The 20,031-nt window shown below is 53.0% G+C and overlaps 6 pseudogenes; all 6 read right to left on the bottom strand.

Annotated features, from left to right (window-relative positions):
* Nucleotides 1-2,244: 2,244 nt before the first annotated feature.
* Nucleotides 2,245-2,906, bottom strand: LOC125690503 (feather keratin 1-like; annotated as a pseudogene).
* Nucleotides 2,907-6,169: 3,263 nt separating this feature from the next.
* LOC125690513 (feather keratin 1-like) lies at nucleotides 6,170-6,815 on the bottom strand (annotated as a pseudogene).
* A 1,974-nt stretch (nucleotides 6,816-8,789) lies between these two features.
* LOC125690489 (feather keratin 1-like) lies at nucleotides 8,790-9,466 on the bottom strand (annotated as a pseudogene).
* Nucleotides 9,467-12,200: 2,734 nt separating this feature from the next.
* LOC125690507 (feather keratin 1-like) lies at nucleotides 12,201-12,850 on the bottom strand (annotated as a pseudogene).
* A 1,930-nt stretch (nucleotides 12,851-14,780) lies between these two features.
* LOC125690510 (feather keratin 1-like) lies at nucleotides 14,781-15,432 on the bottom strand (annotated as a pseudogene).
* Nucleotides 15,433-18,485: 3,053 nt separating this feature from the next.
* On the bottom strand, nucleotides 18,486-19,137 carry LOC125690509 (feather keratin 1-like; annotated as a pseudogene).
* Nucleotides 19,138-20,031: the final 894 nt, after the last annotated feature.

The following is a 20,031-nucleotide window of genomic DNA, read 5'->3' as shown; positions in this document are numbered from 1 at the left end:
CATCCTTCAGGACGCGTCCATTTGGCACTGGTGGCACGTTCCAAGTGAGAGTACTGGAGGGCAGGGGAGGGATTTGGCACGTTGGTGTGAGAGAATGCGGAAGATTTTGTGTCCAAAGCACAGAAAAGGAGTCAGCGAGGTCATGGCTTGGCACTTGTGCAATATGGTTTGTGCCTTTGCTGTTAGAGGAGCTGCCAATTGCAAGCAGCCGTGGGAGCCTGGTCTGGGCATTCTGGGTGTCCTAGATTGGAGAAGATGGCTCTTCCTTTTATGAGATAATTACCCATGTCATTCCCCAAGGGATCCTAATAGGTGTAATTTCTAAGGATTTCTGGCAAGATTTTCCTAGTTTTTCTCCATATGGTTCTGGGGAAAACATCTAGCACAGAGATAGGCAAAGACAGTAAGCGTTGAGTGAACTGTTGCCGCACAAGTCCAACTCAAAGGCTTTTTTCAACTGTGGTTCTGCACCAGAGGGCAGTGGGCATGGAACAGGCTCTATAAGGCAGTGCAGATGCACCATGGCTGCTGGATTTCAAGACACGTTGGGCAATGCCTTCAGATCCACCATTTAATTTTGAAGAAGCGCAGCATGTTGGCATGAGTTGGACTCATATGTTTGTTGTTCAGAATGAGGGTTTCAGTAATTCCTCGGTGTACTCTGAGGACGCAGTCTCTCGTGGGCTGCAGACCTGAGGTGATTGTGGGGGTATTTGCATCCCAAATGGTAACGGATTGTGTCGGGCTGTCCGTAGTGAAGAGAATAACTGTTCTTCATGATCTTTTTAGGCGTATGTAATTCTTGGATTTGTGGAGATCAGGAAGGTTCTACATGAGTTGAATGATCCTGTAGAGTTGCACCCATGAGTGGTGAGGGTCTGATGTGTTGACCATGCTGACATCACTTACTTTAGAAGGATCAGTGTAATGAGAAGCGGTTTCTGTAAACTGTAAGAGACTCTTGCTGTTCCCATCTTAAAGGAATGAAGAATGAAGATGGATGGAACTTCAGCCTCGTCGGCCTGACATTAGTCCCGGGGATGGAGGTGGTGGAAATCCTCCCAGAAAGTACAGCCATGCACAGAATGGCTCAGAAGTTGTTGGAAGCAGAGAACAAAGTTGCACACGCCCACGTCAGATTTTCAGCAGTAAAGTGATTTGTTACGTGCATGAGGGGGTGAAGTGACATTTGATGCCCTTGCCTTTAGGAATGGCTTTGAGGAGCTATTGGGAATAGGTGAACGGTTGGACTGGATGATCTTTTAGGTCCTTTCCAACCTTCGTGATTCTATGATTCTATGAGGCTTCCTCCCATGACATGCTTTATAGGCAAACTGTCAGCAAACTGCTCAGGTAAGTAGAAGCTGAGATGTTCTTAGAAGTGGCTGAAGGCAGGGATCTGGTGGCGTGAGAGGAGTGACAGAGACCTGATGTGGTGAGTTCAGAGTTGACCAGGCCAAGACGGGGAAGTGAATGAAAGGGAAGTGAACAGAATGAGGTTCAGTGTCTTCACCAAACGCCTGGGTGCGGGGACTGGACGTGATTGTGGACAGCCTGCTCTTGCTGACTGTGCATGAGCGGGGCTGTTGCACTGTAGAAATCAATATGATAGCACAAAAAGAAAAGATTCTGTGAGCATGTTTGTTGTAAATATGAGTGAATCTTGCCCAGGTGGAAAAGGAATCAAGTGTGTGCTGAGACAGCGGTGTTGTATGAGAGAGCATGGGCAGAAGAGCGTCAATGTGGCCAAGACTTCATTAGTGTAGGAGTAGATAATGTATTTTGTGCTGAAGGGCATGTGCTAGGCACCCAAGCTCTTGTTGGAGACGTGGTTGCAAGAGGAGGTGTTGGGGCCCTTTTGTAGCAGACCTGCTGGTTTCTAGAGCCAAGTGTTTGTAGTGGGTGAAGTGGAAAGGGCATTGTGCAAAGCAATGAAGAGGAGGAATCTGAGGCTGCCGTGCAAGAGAACTTTATTGAGGGAAAGACACTAAGAGGAAGGATCCACTTGGTGATCGCCAAGTGGAAAGAGCACAATTTCAAGTGCAAGGACAGAGGAAAGTTTAAGTGGTCATGTTTCCAGGCAGCCTGGTCTGATGTTGTTCCATGCTTCCCTGTTGCATGCCATGAAAAGAAGAGCCATAGCTGGTGAGCCCATGTGGCATCAGTGACCCAGCGGTGCCTCCTCAGTGCGTGAGGCGCGTTGCAGGGTGCAGGTTGTTGGTGTCAGGGTGTGGGCGCAGGCCCTTAGCAGGGGTAGCGGGCTCTGCCGCCGTTGAAGCAGCCCAGGCCTCCGAAGCCGAAGCCGCCGGAGGAGATGGACACTCCCTGGGCGTCGAGGGCGCTGCCCACGGCAGCTGATGCGGAGGATCCGACGGCGGTGCTCTGGGGGAAGGAGCTGAGGATGGGTCCCGGCAGGGTGACCACGACGGTGGAGGGCTGGATGATGACTTGGGAGTCCTGGCACTGCCTGACACAGGGCTCGTTGCAGCTGTTAGCCAGCGGGGTGGGTCCGCAGGGGCGGCAGAGGTTGTAGCAGGACATAGCTGTGGGGTGTAGGGTCTCTGCAAGAGAGGGTGTTGGGTGAGCGGAGTGTGTTAAGGGGTGAGTGAAGCAATGGCGTTGGGTTCCCAGGCAGTGGGGAGGCCTGGTTGTGTGGAGCATGACAGAGAGGAGGTGGAAGGGTTTCAGAGTTTGGGGGCAGTGCAAGGTATGGGGAGTTAGGCCTGGTGTGGTGGCCAAAGAAAGGCATCTAGGGGTTTAGGCTCACCTGGAGGTTTGCAGAGGAGAAGGTGTCAGGAGAGTGGTGTGAGGGAGCGAGGCCCAGGACTGGCTTTTATGCTGCTGTGTGAGTGCCTGAGGGCTTGGAGAGAGCCTCTGCGCATGGCAGCATTGCGTGCCACGAACAGCTCTTGCGTGCCAATGCTTGACCAGTGATGACACGATGTGTTTTTGTCTTCCCAAAATGCTGCCTTTTCATGTCCTTCTCTTGTGGTTGTGTTCCTTTGACCCTGTTGGCAGTGTTCACGTGGGACTGGGATTTGAGTCCATACGTGCTGAAAGTGTGAGTGGAGGGTGGGTATCAGGAGTGAGGTCACCGTGTGGCACTTGTGGTGTTGGTTTGTGGCTGTGTTGTGAGGTGTGTACGCCATGTCCTGGCATCCTTGTTAAGCTGCTCCAGGCTTCTGTGCCTCTTGGGCTTTATTGCCACTGGAATTGCATTCCCTCCTTCTTTGCCTTTGTCCCACTTGACAAAGCAGTCTTCAGCCCATCTCCCTCTCCCCCTGGGAGCGCTGCCTGCTCAGGTGTCTGCTGCCCCTGGTGCCTGCAGAGGTGCAGCCGCAGAAAGGAGGCTGCCTGCTGTGCGCCTGGGGTGGACAACCAGAGCAGGATGCTGTCCGTGTGGGGCTGTGTCAGAGCTGACAGGGCTTTTGGAGTTGGGAATACTGCCTTAGTCCCAGAAAGGTCCCAGTGTCCTCTCTCTATGCCACCCTTATCGGGGATCATCCAGATGAAAGCCTGGGCTTTGGTCTGACACAGTGCCATCTGGAGTTCCCTTTGTGCTGCCCGGTGGGATGTGGGAAAGATGCATGCTGCCAGTTGCTGGGTCAAATGAAGAAGTTGTGCTCCTGGGTGTGCAAAAGTGTACAGGACCTGACAAGTTTCTCCCACAGATGCTGAGGGAAGTGTCTTATGTCTTTGTAAGGCCCTTTTCATAGAATCATAGAATCATAGAATCACTAAGGTTGGAAAAGACCTAAAAGATCACCCAGTCCAACCGTTCACCTATTCCCAATAGCTCCTACTAAACCATGTCCCTCAGCACAACATCCAGTCTTTCCTTGAACACCCCCAGGGTTGGTGATTCCACCACCTCCCTGGGCATCCATTGCAGTGCCTGACCACCCTTTCTGACAAGTAATACTTCCTCATGTCCAGCCTGAATCTCCCCTGCCGTAGCTTGACACCATTCCCCCTGGTCTTATCACTAATGACACGAGAGAAGAGGCCGACCCCCAGCTCACTACAACCTCCCTTCAGGAAGTTATAGAGAGCAATAAGGTCTCCCCTGAGCTCCTCTTCTCCAGGCTGAACATGCCCAGCTCCTTCAGCCTCTCCTCATATGGCCTGTGTTCCAGACCCCTCACCAGCTTCGTTGCCCTCCTTTGAACACGTTCCAGGGCCTCAATATCTTTCTTGCAGTGAGGGGCCCAAAACTGGACACAGTACTCGAGGTGCGGCCCTGTAAGGTCTTTGTGAATCGAAGTGATTCCTGAAGAATGGATGAGACTCATCTCCCTCCTGCGTTCAAGAAATGAAGAAGGAAGCTGAGAGAAACTTCAGGCTGATTGACCTGATGTTAGTCAGTGGGGAGGAAGTGAAGGCAATCCTCGCAGAAAGCAGTGGATTTACAAAGCCACCTCAGTTTCCTCTACACTGAAGTGATGTGCCTGGTGGATGACGGGGGGCCGTGACAGTTGATTGCCTTGCCTTTAGTAAAGGCATTGAGGCTTCCTGCCATGACGCGATCCCAGAGAAACTGTCAAAGAGGACGCAGGGGTGGGCTTGAAAGTGGCTGAATGCAGCGGTGTGGTGAAGTGCCTTGATTGTGTCAAGGCTTGGTAGTAAGGCCAGCCCTGTTCAGCGCCTGCATTAAAAAGCTGGGCGATGGTAGAGATCTCAGTGAGTTTGTAAATGGTAGAAGATGGGAAGGAGCAGCAGATGGCCCAGGTGAATAGTCCTCGTTTGTGAAGGATGTGGAGAGGCTGGGTTGTGTGTCCCAGAGGGACATGCAGAGGCAGCAGGAGAGGAAAGTGAAGTCCTGCAGATGGGAAGCAGTAACAGGGAGCAATGGAAATGAGAGGGTGGCAGCCAGCTTTGCTGAGAAGGACCTGGGTTTTGCTGTAGGCGAGCAAGGTGATGGTAGGGCAACAACGCAGCCGCGTGACAAAAGAGTTCATCATTCTCCAGAAGGCCATTGGGAAGAGCATCGCTAGCACGCTGGAGGATGCACTCTTTTTTTTCTGCTCAGTGCAGGTGATTCAAGTTTATGTTTCCCAGGTGGAAGACAGACATGGCTATGGTGGAGCAGTTCCAGTGCAGGGCTTCCCCAGTGCTGATGGTCCTGGAGCTTCCTTCCGATGTGGAGAAGCTGAGACAGCAGGCAGTTTTGAGTCGGGACACAAGGATACTCTTGATAGATCTTGTCCTTGTGTATAAATCCCAGATGTTAGGGAAGGATGAGAAGAGAGCCAGCCCTTTTGCAAGACCGTCTGCTGCCAGAAGAAAGGACAGGGGACAGCACTGAATTTGAATCTTCCCTGGAAGAGAAAGGAAGCTTTTTACAGTGTGAGGGAGGGAAGCGGTAGAGCAGGTTACCCAGCAGAATAATTGGTGTAGTCCCTGTCCTTTGAGATACTGAAAATATGGGCTGTGTTCCCGGTCTGACAGCTGTACCTGAGTGTGCTTGAGCGGGACAGTAGGACAGCGTGGTCACTACAAATTCTTTAACAGGTGCAGGATTCTGTGTCTATGATTTTTTGGTCATTATAGGAGAATCCTGCTGGGGTGTGCTGCCATGGAGAGGTTGTTTCAATGGACAAGGGCAGAAGGGCGTTGGTGTGCCCAAGAGTTTGTGTGGGCAAGCATGGATGTTGCGTGCTGTTCTGGAAGCCCAGTTGCTGTCCCAACTGTTCTTGCTGGTATCACTTGTGGCAGGGGAGGTCATGGAGCCCCCGTGGTCCCATCCTAATGGCCTCTTGAGCCGTGTCTTTGGAATGGGAGGTGTGAAGAGCTTTTGTTGAAGAAAGGATGGAGAGAATTCTGAGGCTGGTGTGCAAGAGAACTTTATTGAGGAAAATACATGAAAAGAAGGAACACAAAGACTGAAAGCCATGGCCTTAAGTGCATGTAGCATGACCATTAGCATCACTGTAGAGAAAGAAAAGGATTTAGAGAAGTATGTTCAAGACATTAAATTTTTCAGAGGCCGTCCTTGTAAGCAGTGCTGCCAGGTCCCCTTCCCTGCTTGCTTCTTTGTTACAACGACTGAAGAGCCATGGTTGAAGAGCTGCTGATGCCATGTGCTGTCAGTGACCCAGAGGTGCCTGCTCAGTGCGTGAGGCGCGTTGCAGGGTGCAGGTTGTTGGTGTCAGGGTGTGGGTGCAGGCCCTTAGCAGGGGTAGCGGGCTCTGCCGCCGTTGAAGCAGCCCAGGCCTCCGAAGCCGAAGCCGCCGGAGGAGATGGACACTCCCTGGGCGTCGAGGGCGCTGCCCACGGCAGCTGATGCGGAGGATCCGACGGCGGTGTTCTGGGGGAAGGAGCTGAGGATGGGTCCCGGCAGGGTGACCACGACGGTGGAGGGCTGGATGACAACTTGGGAGTCCTGGCACTGCCTGACACAGGGCTCGTTGCAGCTGTTAGCCAGCGGGGTGGGTCCGCAGGGGCGGCAGAGGTTGTTGCAGGACATGGCTGTGGGTGGAGGGTCTCTGCAAGAGAGGGTGTTGGTTGAGTGCAGGGTGTTAAGGTGTGAGTGAAGCAATGGCGTTGGGTTCCCAGGCAGCGAGGAGGCCTGGTTGTGGGGAGCATGACAGAGAGGAGGTGGAAGGGTTACAGAGTTTGGGGGCAGAGCGAGGGATGGAGAGTTTGGCCAGGTGGGGTGGCGAAAGAAAGGCAGCGGAAGGTTCAGGCTCACCTGTAAGAGCTGAGAGGAGAAGGTGTCAGGAGAGTGGTGTGAGGGAGCGAGGCCCAGGGCCGGCTTTTATGCTGCTGTGTGAGTGCCTGAGGGCTTGGAGAGAGCCTCTGCGCATGGCAGCATTGTGCAGTGAGCAGCTCTTGCATCACCTAGTGTTGCCAGTCATGGGATGTGTGTTCTTCCGGCAGCTCTGCCTCTTTGCATCCTTCTCTTGAGGACGTGTCCTTCTGACAGCAGCGGCACCTTTCAAGTGAGAATGTTGGAGTGTTCTTGCACGTTCGAGTCAGGGCACGCGGAAGTAGTGGCCAAAGCACAGAATGGGAGCAGTGTTGACAGTGAGGTCATTGCTTGGCCTTTGTGCACTCTGCTTTGTGTCTTTGTTGTTAGAGGAGTTGCCAATTCCAGATCTCCTTGGAAGCCTGGTCTGGGCATTCTAGGTATCCTGGTTTTGAAATCATGGCACTTCCCTTTCTGAGATGAATGCCCATGTCATTCCCCAAGGGAACCTAATAGGCGTAATTTCTGTCATCTTCATCAAAGCTATTCTTAATGTTTCCCGCCAAATTCTGCTGGAGAAAATCTCCAGCATGTATCTACAAAAATACATCATAGGTTGTGTGCACAGGTGGCTCCCAAGTCCAACTCAGAGGCTTTTTTAGATTTGGTTCCATCAGGCAGGTGACCAGTCTGGTGTCAGGTTACCCAGAGCTGCGTGTTGAGATTTGTTCTCTTCCATGCCTTTCTAAATGATCTGGATGCAGGAGTCAAATGCATACTTATTAAGAAGTTTTTAGTTGATCCTTACTAGGCATGAGCTGTTGACTCTCTCAGTATTAGGGAGGCCGTGGGAGAGCTCTTGAGAGACCAGGGGGCTGGGCAATCACCAATGGCACAAAGTTTAATGAGGGCAAGAGCTTGATTGTCCACCTGGCATTGGGATACCCAGAGGATACTTGGGTATTTGGGATGAGAGACTAAAGAGCAGCCCCGAAGAAAGAGATCAGGAGGTTCTGTTTGATGGCAAGCTGATTCTGAGTCAGCAGTGTGGCCTGGCAGCCAACATGGCTGACCGTACCTGGGATGCATCGAGATGAGAAGTGCCAGTGGGAGAGGGTAGGGTCGTCGCACTCTGCTGTGTGCTGGTGTGGCCTCACCTCAAGTACTGTGCTCATCTTTGGCTTCAGTGGTACGAGACAAGGGGAGAGAAGAGCCAACAGAACAGTGCTCGATCGCAGGGCTGATGCCAATGGGATGGAGTTGCACAAGACCACGTGCCGGGTCCTGCACTTTGGCCACAAAACTCCCAGGCAATGCTACAGGCTTGGGGCAGAGCGTCTGGAAGGCTGTCTAGAGGAAACGGACCTGGGGGGATTGGTTGATTCTCAACTGAACATGAGCCAGCAGTGTGCCCGTATAACCAAGAGGGCGTCCTGGCTTGTATCAGAAATAGTGTGGCCAGCGGGAGCAGGGAAGCGATCATCCCTCTGTACTCTGCCCTGGTGAGGCCGCAGCTTGAGTGCTGTGTTCAGATGTGGGCTGCTCAGTGCAAGAAAGGCATCGAGGCCCTGGAGTGTGTTGAGGGCTGGAGAATGAGTCAGGTAAGTGCAATTGGACTATTTCCCTCTCTTTGAAGAATATGATGTGATGAGCAGAATGCCATCTGCTAGCCACCAGTCCTCTTGTCGACAAGGTGACGTGGTTGCAAGAGGACGTCATGAGGCCATTTTAGATCCAACACGTTCACTTCTAGAGCCATATCTTTGTAGTGGGTGAAATGGAAAGAGCATTAAGCAAAGGAATGAAGAGGAGGAATCCGCTGCTGGCATGCATGAGAATTTTATTGAGGAAAACACACTAAAAGGAAGGATGCACTTGGGGATCGCCAAGTGGAAAGGTCACGATGTAAGGTGCAGAGACAGAAGGAAGTAAGTGCCCTCATGATTGCAGACGGCCTGTTCCGAGGCTATTCCCTGGTTGCTTGTTTTGTGCCATGAGAAGAAGATCCATGGCTGGTGTGGCCTTGTGCCATGGGTGACACAGAGATGTGAAGCGCGTTGCAGGGTGCAGGTGTTTGGTGTCAGGGTGTGGGCGCAGGCCCTTAGCAGGGGTAGCGGGCTCTGCCGCCGTTGAAGCAGCCCAGGCCTCCGAAGCCGAAGCCGCCGGAGGAGATGGACACTCCCTGGGCGTCGAGGGCGCTGCCCACGGCAGCTGATGCGGAGGATCCGACAGCGGTGCTCTGGGGGAAGGAGCTGAGGATGGGTCCTGGCAGGGTGACCACGACGGTGGAGGGCTGGATGATGACTTGGGAGTCCTGGCACTGCCTGACACAGGGCTCGTTACAGCTGTTAGCCAGCGGGGTGGGTCCGCAGGGGCGGCAGAGGTTGTTGCAGGACATGGCTGTGGGTGGAGGGTCTCTGCAAGAGAGGATGTTGGGTGAGTCCAGGGCGTTAAGATGTGAGGGTAGCAATGCCGTAAGGTTCTCAGGCAGCGGGGAGGCCTGATTTGGGGTTGTGGGGAGCATGACAGAGAGGAGGTGGAAGGGTTAAAAAGTTTGGGGTCAGAGCAAGGTATGGAGAGTTAGGCCTGGTGTGGTGGCGAAAGAAAGGCAGCGGAAGGTTCAGGCTCACCTGTAAGAGCTGGGAGGAGAAGGTGTCAGGAGAGTGGTGTGAGGGAGCGAGGCCCAGGGCCGGCTTTTATGCTGCTGTGTGAGTGCCTGAGGGCTTGGAGAGAGCCTCTGCGCATGGCAGCATTGCGTGCCACGAACAGCTCTTGCATGCCAATGCTTGACCAGTGATGACACGATGTGTTTTTGTCTTCCCCAAATGCTGCCTTTTCATTTCCTTCTCTTGTGGTTGTGTTCCTTTGACCCTGTTGGCAGTGTTCACGTGGGACTGGGATTTGAGTCCATACGTGCTGAAAGTGTGAGTGGTAGGTGGGTATCAGGAGTGAGGTCACCGTGTGGCACTTGTGGTGTTGGTTTGTGGCTGTGTTGTGAGGTGTGTACGCCATGTCCTGGCATCCTTGTTAAGCTGCTCCAGGCTTCTGTGCCTCTTGGGCTTGTTGCCACTGGAATTGCATTCCCTCCTTCCTTGCCTTTGTCCCACGTGACAAAGCAGTCTTCAGCCCGTCTCCCTCTCCCCCTGGGAGCGCTGCCTGCTCAGGTGTCTGCTGCCCCTGGTGCCTGCAGAGGTGCAGCTGCAGAAAGGAGGCTGCCTGCTGTGCGCCTGGGGTGGACAACCAGAGCAGGATGCTGTCTGTGTGGGGCTGTGTCAGAGCTGACAGGGCTTTTGGAGTTGGGAGTACTGCCTTAGTCCCAGAAAGGTCCCAGTGACCTCTCTCTATGCCACCCTTATCGGGGATCATCCAGATGGAAGCCTGGGCTTTGGTCTGACACAGTGCCATCTGGAGTTCCCTTTGTGCTGCCCGGTGGGATTTGGGAAAGATACATGCTGCCGGTTGCAGGGTCAAATGAAGAAGTTGTGCCCCTGGGTGTGCAAAAGTGTACAGGACCTGACAAGTTTCTCCCACAGATGCTGAGGGATGTGCCTGATGTCTTTGTAAGGCCCTTCTCAGTTGGCCCTGTAAGGTCCTGGTGAATCGAAGTGATTCCTGAAGAATGGAAGAGACTCATCTCCCTCCTGCTTTCAAGAAATGCAGAAGGAAGCTGAGAGAAACTTCAGGCTGGTTGACCTGATGTTAGTCAGTGGGGAGGAGGTGAAGGCAATCCTCGCAGAAAGCAGTGGATTTACAAAGCCACCTCAGTTTCCTCTACACTGAAGTGATGTGCCTGGTGGATGACAGGGGGCCGTGACAGTTGATTGCCTTGCCTTTAGTCAAGGCATTGAGGCTTCCTGCCATGACGCGATCCCAGAGAAACTGTCAAAGAGGACGCAGGGGTGGGCTTGAAAGTGGCTGAATGCAGCGGTGTGGTGAAGTGCCTTGATTGTGTCAAGGCTTGGTAGTAAGGCCAGCCCTGTTCAGCGCCTGCATTAAAAAGCTGGGCGATGGTAGAGATCCCAGTGAGTTTGTAAATGGTAGAAGATGGGAAGGAGCAGCAGATGGCCCAGGTGAATAGTCCTCGTTTGTGAAGGATGTGGAGAGGCTGGGTTGTGTGTCCCAGAGGGACATGCAGAGGCAGCAGGAGAGGAAGGTGAAGTCCTGCAGATGGGAAGCAGTAACAGGGAGCAATGGAAATGAGAGGGTGGCAGCCAGCTTTGCTGAGAAGGACCTGGGTTTTGCTGTAGGCGAGCAAGGTGATGGTAGGGCAACAACGCAGCTGTGTGACAAAAGAGTTCATCGTTCTCCAGAAGGCCATTGGGAAGAGCATTGCTAGCACGCTGGAGGATGCACTCTTTTTTTTCTGCTCAGTGCAGGTGATTCAAGTTTAAGTTTCCCAGGTGGAAGACAGACATGGCTATGGTGGAGCAGTTCCAGTGCAGGGCTTCCCCAGTGCTGATGGTCCTGGAGCTTCCTTCCGATGTGGAGAAGCTGAGACAGCAGGCAGTTTTGAGTCGGGACACAAGGATAGTCTTGATAGATTTTGCCTTGTGTATAAATCCCAGATGTTAGGGAAGGATGAGAAGAGAGCCAGCCCTTTTGCATGACCGTCTGCTGGCAGAAGAAAGAACAGGGGACAGCACTGAATTTGAATCTTCCTTGGAAGAGAAAGGAAGCTTTTCCCAGTGTGAGGGAGGCAAGCGGTAGAGCAGGTTACCCAGCAGAATAATTGGTGTAGTCCCTGTCCTTTGAGGTACTGAAAATATGGGCTGTGTTCCCTGTCTGACAGCAGTACCTGAGTGTGCTTGAGCAGGACAGTAGGACAGCGTGGTCACTACAAATTCTTTAACAGGTAAAGGATTCTGTGTCTATGTTTTTTTGGTCATTATAGGAGAATCCTGCTGGGGTGTGCTGCCATGGAGAGGTTGTTTCAGTGGACATGGGCAGAAGGGCGTTGGTGTGCCCAAGAGTTTGTGTGGGCAAGCATAGATGTTGCGTGATGTGCTGGAAGCCCAGTCGCTGCTCCAACTGTTCTTGCTGGTACCATTTGTGGCAGGGGAGGTCATGGGGCCCCCTTGGTCCCATCCTAATGGCCTCTTGAGCCGTGTCTTTGGAATGGGAGAAGTGTGAAGAGCATTTGTTGAAGAAAGGATGGAGAGAATTCTGAGGCTGGTGTGCAAGAGAACTTTATTGAGGAAAATACATGAAAGGAAGGAACACAAAGACTGAAAGCCATGGCCTTAAGTGCATGTAGCATGACCATTAGCATCACTGTAGAGAAAGAAAAGGATTTAGAGCAGTATGTTCAAGATATTAAATTTTTCAGAGGCCCTCCTTGTAAGCAGTGTTGCCAGGTCCCCTTCCCTGCTTGCTTCTTTGTTACAACGACTGAAGAGCCATGGTTGAAGAGCTGCTGATGCCATGTGCTGTCAGTGACCCAGAGGTGCCTGGTCAGTGCGTGAGGCGCGTTGCAGGGTGCAGGTGTTTGGTGTCAGGGTGTGGGCGCAGGCCCTTAGCAGGGGTAGCGGGCTCTGCCGCCGTTGAAGCAGCCCAGGCCTCCGAAGCCGAAGCCGCCGGAGGAGATGGACACTCCCTGGGCGTCGAGGGCGCTGCCCACGGCAGCTGATGCGGAGGATCCGACAGCGGTGTTCTGGGGGAAGGAGCTGAGGATGGGTCCCGGCAGGGTGACCAGCACGGCAGGAGGCTGGATGACGACTTGGGAGTCCTGGCACTGCCTGACACAGGGCTCGTTGCAGCTGTTAGCCAGCGGGGTGGGTCCGCAGGGGCGGCAGAGGGTGTTGCAGGACATGGCTGTGGGGTGGAGGGTCTCTGCAAGAGAGGACGTTGGGTGAGTGCAGGGTTTTGTGGGTTGAAATAAGCAATGGTGTTGGTTCCCAGGGAGTGGGGTGTCGTGATGTTGATCTGTGGGCAGTGTGGCTGTGGGGAAGTAGGAAGGCTACAGGGGCTGGGAGCAGAGAACTTGTGGAGAGCTGGGCCAGGTGCGGTGGGTGAAGGAGGGCAGCAGGGTGCAGGCTCACCTGGAGGTTTGCAGAGGAGAAGGTGTCAGGAGAGTGGTGTGAGGGAGCGAGGCACAGGGCCGGCTTTTATGCTGCTGTGTGAGTGCCTGAGGGCTTGGAGATAGCCTCTGCGCATGGCAGCACTGTACAGTGAGCAGCTCTTGCATGCCAGAGCCTGGCCAGTCATGAGGTGGGGTGTGTTTGCCTTCCGCAGCTCTCCCTTTTCATTACCTTTTGTTGTGGATTTGATCCTTTGACCTTGTCGGCAGTTTTTAAGGGAAAATGACTATTTTGTTGCATTTACTTGGGAGGTGTGTCTCATGATGGTGGCTGGGAGATGCGTCTAAGGCATGGAAGAGTTGTGGTCTCAGGAGTGAGGTCACAGCGTAGCACTGATGTAGGGTGGTTTGTGTGGTGCCTTGTGTGGTGTGGATCCCATTTTGCGGTATGGAAGTCTGAAACGGAGGCTGTGGGATCCCTGTGGAGTTGAATGTCAGTTGGCTGAGGCCGTTTCTCTGCATGGCCTTTGATGGTTGCCGTGAGGATTTGGAGATTGTTTAGGGAAATTGGAAGCATGCATGCTATTTGGAGATGCAGCCATGATCCGCTCCCGGCCATGTGATCAAGCACATGGCTGAAGGTTGCAGGCCGTAGAATGATAGCATGATAGAATCGCAAGGTTGGAAAGGACCGTCAAGATCATCTAGTCCAACCGTCCTCCCACCACCATTGCTATCACAAGCCCCTAAATCATATCTCATGGCCCCGTTCCGTTCAGCTGAGGTGAGTGCTCTGTGGCTTGCTGCTGAGGTGAATAGCGCTTGTTGCTAAGGAAGATGAAGAGAAGTAGGGTGGACGTGCTCAAGGCTGTGAGGTCGGCGTGGTTCTAGCCATGAATGCTGAGGGAGCCATGAGATGTCCTTGCAAGGGTGCCGTCATTTGTCTTGGAGAGGTCAGAGTGCCTGGGAGGAGCTTGTGATGTGCGGGACAGAGCTCATAGCCCTGCTGTCTTGAAGGAGAAGGAAGAAGGAAGAGTGGCAAAATAGATATCTGTGGAAGTGTCCTGTGCCGCTGGGGAAGCAAAGAGGAAATCCCGGACTGTGTTGCCATATGCCAGAGGAAGAAGAAGATGATGGGGAGTGCTCAATGTGGATAGCTGTCATGGGATTCCCTCCGACTGGCTAAGAAGTGGTGGGAATAGAGAGCACGAAAGGGCAAACCTACCTGCGTTTTTCTACTTTGAAGTGAGCAGCTTTGCGCATAAGGGCGTGCAGTGCCTTTGCCTTTAGCGAAGGCTTTGAGGTTTTCTCCCTGGATGTGCTGATGGGCAAAGTGTGTGCGATCTGTACAGGGAAATGGATGCTGAGTTGGTCTGTAAAGTGGCTGACCACAAGGGTCCGGAGGTCTGAGGTGAGTAAAACAGAGTCGTGATGTTGTGAGTTCGTAGGTGTTTTGGCCAAGACTGGGAGGTGAGGCCAGTGCTGTTCAGTATCATCATGAAAAGCCAGGGTGATGGGAGTGGAGCTGAGTGTGGACAGCCTGCTATTCCTGACTGCACTTGAGCAGTGCAATTGGACTATTTCCCTTTCTCTGTAGAAGATAATATGTGATGAGCAGAATGCCATCTGCTAGCCACCAGTGCTCTTGTTGACTAGGTAACGTGGTTGCAAGAAGAGGTCGTGGGGCCTCTGGGACCCAACACGTTAATGTCTAGAGCCATGTCTTTGTAGTGTGTGAAATGGAAAGAGCATTAAGCAAAGGAATGAAGAGGAGGAATCTGCTGCTGGCATGCATGAGAACTTTATTGAGGAAAACACACTAAAAGGAAGGATCCACTTGGTGATCGCCAAGTGGAAAGAGCACAATTTCAAGTGCAAGGACAGAGGAAAGTTTAAGCGGTCATGTTTCCAGGCAGCCTGGTCTGATGTTGTTCCATGCTTCCCTGTTTCGTGCATGGAAAAGAAGAGCCATAGTTTGTGAGCCCATGTGGCATCAGTGACCCAGAGGTGCCTGCTCAGTGCGTGAGGTGCCTTGCAGGGTGCAGGTGTTTGGTGTCAGGGTGTGGGCGCAGGCCCTTAGCAGGGGTAGCGGGCTCTGCTGCCGTTGAAGCAGCCCAGGCCTCCGAAGCCGAAGCCGCCGGAGGAGATGGACACTCCCTGGGCGTCGAGGGCGCTGCCCACGGCAGCTGATGCGGAGGATCCGACGGCGGTGCTCTGGGGGAAGGAGCTGAGGATGGGTCCCGGCAGGGTGACCACGACGGTGGAGGGCTGGATGACGACATGGGAGTCCTGGCACTGCCTGACACAGGGCTCGTTGCAGCTGTTAGCCAGCGGGGTGGGTCCGCAGGGGCGGCAGAGGTTGTAGCAGGACATGGCTGTTGGGTGGAGGGTCTCTGCAAGAGAGGGTGTTGGGTGAGAGGTGGGTTTTGAAGAGTGAGGGAAGCAATGGCGTTGGGTTCCCAGGCAGCGGAGAGGCGTGGTTTTTAGTTGTGGGGAGCATGACAGAGAGGAGGTGGAAGGGTTGCAGAGTGGGGACAGAGCAAGATATGGAGAGTTTGGCCAGGTGGGGTGGCGAAAGAAAGGCAGCGGAAGGTTCAGGCTCACCTGTAAGAGCTGAGAGGAGAAGGTGTCAGGAGAGTGGTGTGAGGGAGCGAGGCCCAGGGCTGGCTTTTATGCTGCTGTGTGAGTGCCTGAGGGCTTGGAGAGAGCCTCTGTGCATGGCAGCACTGTGCAGTGAGCAGCTCTTGCATCACCTAGTGTTGCCAGTCATGGGATGTGTGTTCTTCTTCCGGCAACTCTGCCTCTTTGCATCCTTCTCTTGAGGACGTGTCCTTCTGACAGCAGCGGCACCTTTCAAGTGAGAATGTTGGAGTGTTCTTGCACGTTCGAGTCAGGGCACGCGGAAGTAGTGGCCAAAGCACAGAATGGGAGCAGTGTTGACAGTGAGGTCATTGCTTGGCCTTTGTGCACTCTGCTTTGTGTCTTTGTTGTTAGAGGAGTTGCCAATTCCAGATCTCCTTGGAAGCCTGGTCTGGGCATTCTAGGTATCCTGGTTTTGAAATCATGGCACTTCCCTTTCTGAGATGAATGCCCATGTCATTCCCCAAGGGAACCTATTGGGCGTAATTTCTGTCGTCTTCATCAAAGTTATTCTTAATGTTTCCTGCCAAATTCTCGTGGAGAAAATCTCCAGCATGTATCTACAAAAATTCATCATAGGTTGTGTGAACAGATGGCTCCCAAGTCCAACTCAGAGGCTTTTTTAGATTAGGTTCCATCAGGCAAGTGACCAGTCTGGTGTCAGATTACCCAGAGCTGCGTGTTGGGATTTGTTCTCTTCCATGCCTTTCTAAATGACCTGGATGCAGGAGTCAAATGCATACTTATTAAGAAGTTTTTGGATGATCCTGACTAGGGATGAGCTGTTGACTCTCTCAGTATTAGGGAGGCCGTGGGAGAGCTCTTGAGAGACCAGGGGGCTGGGCAATCACCAATGGCACGACGTTTAATGAGGGCAAGAGCTTGATTGTCCACCTGGCATTGGGATACCCAGAGGATGCTTGGGTATTTGGGATGAGAGACTAAAGAGCAGCCCCGAAGAAAGAGATCAGGAGGTTCTGTTTGATGGCAAGCTGATTCTGAGTCAGCAGTGTGGCCTGGCAGCCAACATGGCTGACCGTACCTGGGATGCATCGAGATGAGAAGTGCCAGTGGGAGAGGGTAGGGTCGTCCCACTCTGCTGTGTGCTGGTGTGGCCTCACCTCAAGTACTGTGCTCATCTTTGGCTTCAGCGGTACGAGACAAGGGGAGAGAAGAGCCAACAGAACAGTGCTCGATCACAGGGCTGATGCCAGTGGGATGAAGTTGCACAAGACCACATGCCGGGTCCTGCACTTTGGCCACAAAACTCCCAGGCAACGCTGCAGGCTTGGGGCAGAGCGTCTGGAAGGCTGTCTAGAGGAAACGGACCTGGGGGCATTGGTTGATTCTCAACTGAACGTGAGCCAGCAGTGTGCCCGTATAACCAAGAGGGCGTCCTGGCTTGTATCAGAAATAGGGTGGCCAGCGGGAGCAGGGAAGCGATCATCCCTCTGTACTCTGCCCTGGTGAGGCCGCAGCTTGAGTGCTGTGTTCAGATGTGGGCCGCTCAGTGCAAGAAAGGCATCGAGGCCCTGGAGTGTGTTGAGGGCTGGAGAATGAGTCAGGTAAGTGGTGTGGAGCACATGTCTTATGGGGAGCGGCTGAGAGGGCCGAGATTGCTTAGTGTGGAGAAGAGGAGGCTCAGGGGTCACCTTGTGGCTCTCTACAGCTACCTGAAAGGAGGTTGTGCTGAGGTGGGGCTTCGTCTCTTCTCCCGGGTAACTAGCAACTGGTCTAGAGGGAATGGCCTCAAGTTGTGGCAGAGGAGATGGAGGTTGGGCATTAGGAAGTACTTCTGTGACAGAGTGATCAGGTGCTGGAACGGACTGCCCAAGGAGGTGTTGGAGTCACTGACCGTGGATGTGTTCAAGAAACATTTCGATGTTGTAGTGAGGGACGTGGTTTCCTGGGAAATATTGGTGAAAGGAATACGGCTCGTCTGCATGTCTTTGCCAACCTTGGTGATTCCGTGATTCTGAGTCCAAAGGCCCTGCAGTGTTGCAGCCACAAATGCTGAGGGTCCAGTCTGATGTCTTGTTTGCACTGATGGCAGTTATCTTAGAAAGGTGACGATAATGAGGAGATGATCCAGAAAACGGGGAGAGCTTCATCCCCCTCCTGTCTTCAAGAAATGAAGAAGGAAGGTGTGAGGCTCCGCACGCTGGTTGGCCTGACATTAGTCAGTGGGAAGGAGGTGAAGGAAATCCTTGCTGAAAGTAGTGCTGAGCACAGAGTGGATAGGATGTGATGGGAATTGAGAGCACGGATGTACAGCCCCACCTGAGTTTGTTTTTCACTGAGGTGTCCAGCTTTGTGCATGAGGGGCTACAGGGACACTTGATGACTTTGTTGTTAGGAATCTCTTGGAGGCTTCCTCACATGATGTGCTGATAAACACACAATCTGTGATCTCCTCAGGTAAATGGATGCTGAGGTGGACTATAAAGTGGCTGAACACAGGGGTCTGGTGGCCTGAGGTGAATAAAACAGAGTTGTGATGTGGTGATTTGATAGCTGTATAAGCCAAGATGAGGAAGTGAGGCCAATACTGTTCAGTATCTTCATGAAAAGCCAGGGTGATGGGAGTGGTGCTGACTGTGGACAGCCTGCTATTCCTGACTGCACTTGAGCAGTGCAATTGGACTATTTCCCTTTCTCTGTAGAATATAATGTGATGAGCAGAATGCCATCTGCTAGCCACCAGTGCTCTTGTTGACAAGGTGACGTGGTTGCAAGAGGAGGTCGTGGGGCCCTTTTGGATCCAACACTTTCATGTCTAGAGCCATGTCTTTGTAGTGGGTGAAATGGAAAGAGCATTAAGCAAAGGAATGAAGAGGAGGAATCTGCTGCTGGCATGCATGAGAACTTTATTGAGGAAAACACACTAAAAGGAAGGATCCACTTGGTGATCGCCAAGTGGAAAGAGCACAATTTCAAGTGCAAGGACAGAGGAAAGTTTAAGCGGTCATGTTTCCAGGCAGCCTGGTCTGATGTTGTTCCATGCTTCCCTGTTTCGTGCATGGAAAAGAAGAGCCATAGTTTGTGAGCCCATGTGGCATCAGTGACCCAGAGGTGCCTGCTCAGTGCGTGAGGTGCCTTGCAGGGTGCAGGTGTTTGGTGTCAGGGTGTGGGCGCAGGCCCTTAGCAGGGGTAGCGGGCTCTGCCGCCGTTGAAGCAGCCCAGGCCTCCGAAGCCGAAGCCGCCGGAGGAGATGGACACTCCCTGGGCGTCGAGGGCGCTGCCCACGGCAGCTGATGCGGAGGATCCGACGGCGGTGCTCTGGGGGAAGGAGCTGAGGATGGGTCCCGGCAGGGTGACCACGACGGTGGAGGGCTGGATGACGACATGGGAGTCCTGGCACTGCCTGACACAGGGCTCGTTGCAGCTGTTAGCCAGCGGGGTGGGTCCGCAGGGGCGGCAGAGGTTGTAGCAGGACATGGCTGTTGGGTGGAGGGTCTCTGCAAGAGAGGGTGTTGGGTGAGAGGTGGGTTTTGAAGAGTGAGGGAAGCAATGGCGTTGGGTTCCCAGGCAGCGGAGAGGCGTGGTTTTTAGTTGTGGGGAGCATGACAGAGAGGAGGTGGAAGGGTTGCAGAGTGGGGACAGAGCAAGATATGGAGAGTTTGGCCAGGTGGGGTGGCGAAAGAAAGGCAGCGGAAGGTTCAGGCTCACCTGTAAGAGCTGAGAGGAGAAGGTGTCAGGAGAGTGGTGTGAGGGAGCGAGGCCCAGGGCTGGCTTTTATGCTGCTGTGTGAGTGCCTGAGGGCTTGGAGAGAGCCTCTGTGCATGGCAGCACTGTGCAGTGAGCAGCTCTTGCATCACCTAGTGTTGCCAGTCATGGGATGTGTGTTCTTCTTCCGGCAACTCTGCCTCTTTGCATCCTTCTCTTGAGGACGTGTCCTTCTGACAGCAGCGGCACCTTTCAAGTGAGAATGTTGGAGTGTTCTTGCACGTTCGAGTCAGGGCACGCGGAAGTAGTGGCCAAAGCACAGAATGGGAGCAGTGTTGACAGTGAGGTCATTGCTTGGCCTTTGTGCACTCTGCTTTGTGTCTTTGTTGTTAGAGGAGTTGCCAATTCCAGATCTCCTTGGAAGCCTGGTCTGGGCATTCTAGGTATCCTGGTTTTGAAATCATGGCACTTCCCTTTCTGAGATGAATGCCCATGTCATTCCCCAAGGGAACCTATTGGGCGTAATTTCTGTCGTCTTCATCAAAGTTATTCTTAATGTTTCCTGCCAAATTCTCGTGGAGAAAATCTCCAGCATGTATCTACAAAAATTCATCATAGGTTGTGTGAACAGATGGCTCCCAAGTCCAACTCAGAGGCTTTTTTAGATTAGGTTCCATCAGGCAAGTGACCAGTCTGGTGTCAGATTACCCAGAGCTGCGTGTTGGGATTTGTTCTCTTCCATGCCTTTCTAAATGACCTGGATGCAGGAGTCAAATGCATACTTATTAAGAAGTTTTTGGATGATCCTGACTAGGGATGAGCTGTTGACTCTCTCAGTATTAGGGAGGCCGTGGGAGAGCTCTTGAGAGACCAGGGGGCTGGGCAATCACCAATGGCACGACGTTTAATGAGGGCAAGAGCTTGATTGTCCACCTGGCATTGGGATACCCAGAGGATGCTTGGGTATTTGGGATGAGAGACTAAAGAGCAGCCCCGAAGAAAGAGATCAGGAGGTTCTGTT

This window comes from Lagopus muta, chromosome 3 (genome assembly GCF_023343835.1).
Source record: "Lagopus muta isolate bLagMut1 chromosome 3, bLagMut1 primary, whole genome shotgun sequence".
NCBI classification, from domain to species: Eukaryota; Metazoa; Chordata; class Aves; order Galliformes; family Phasianidae; genus Lagopus; species Lagopus muta.
This window is presented reverse-complemented; position numbering and strand designations above follow the sequence as displayed.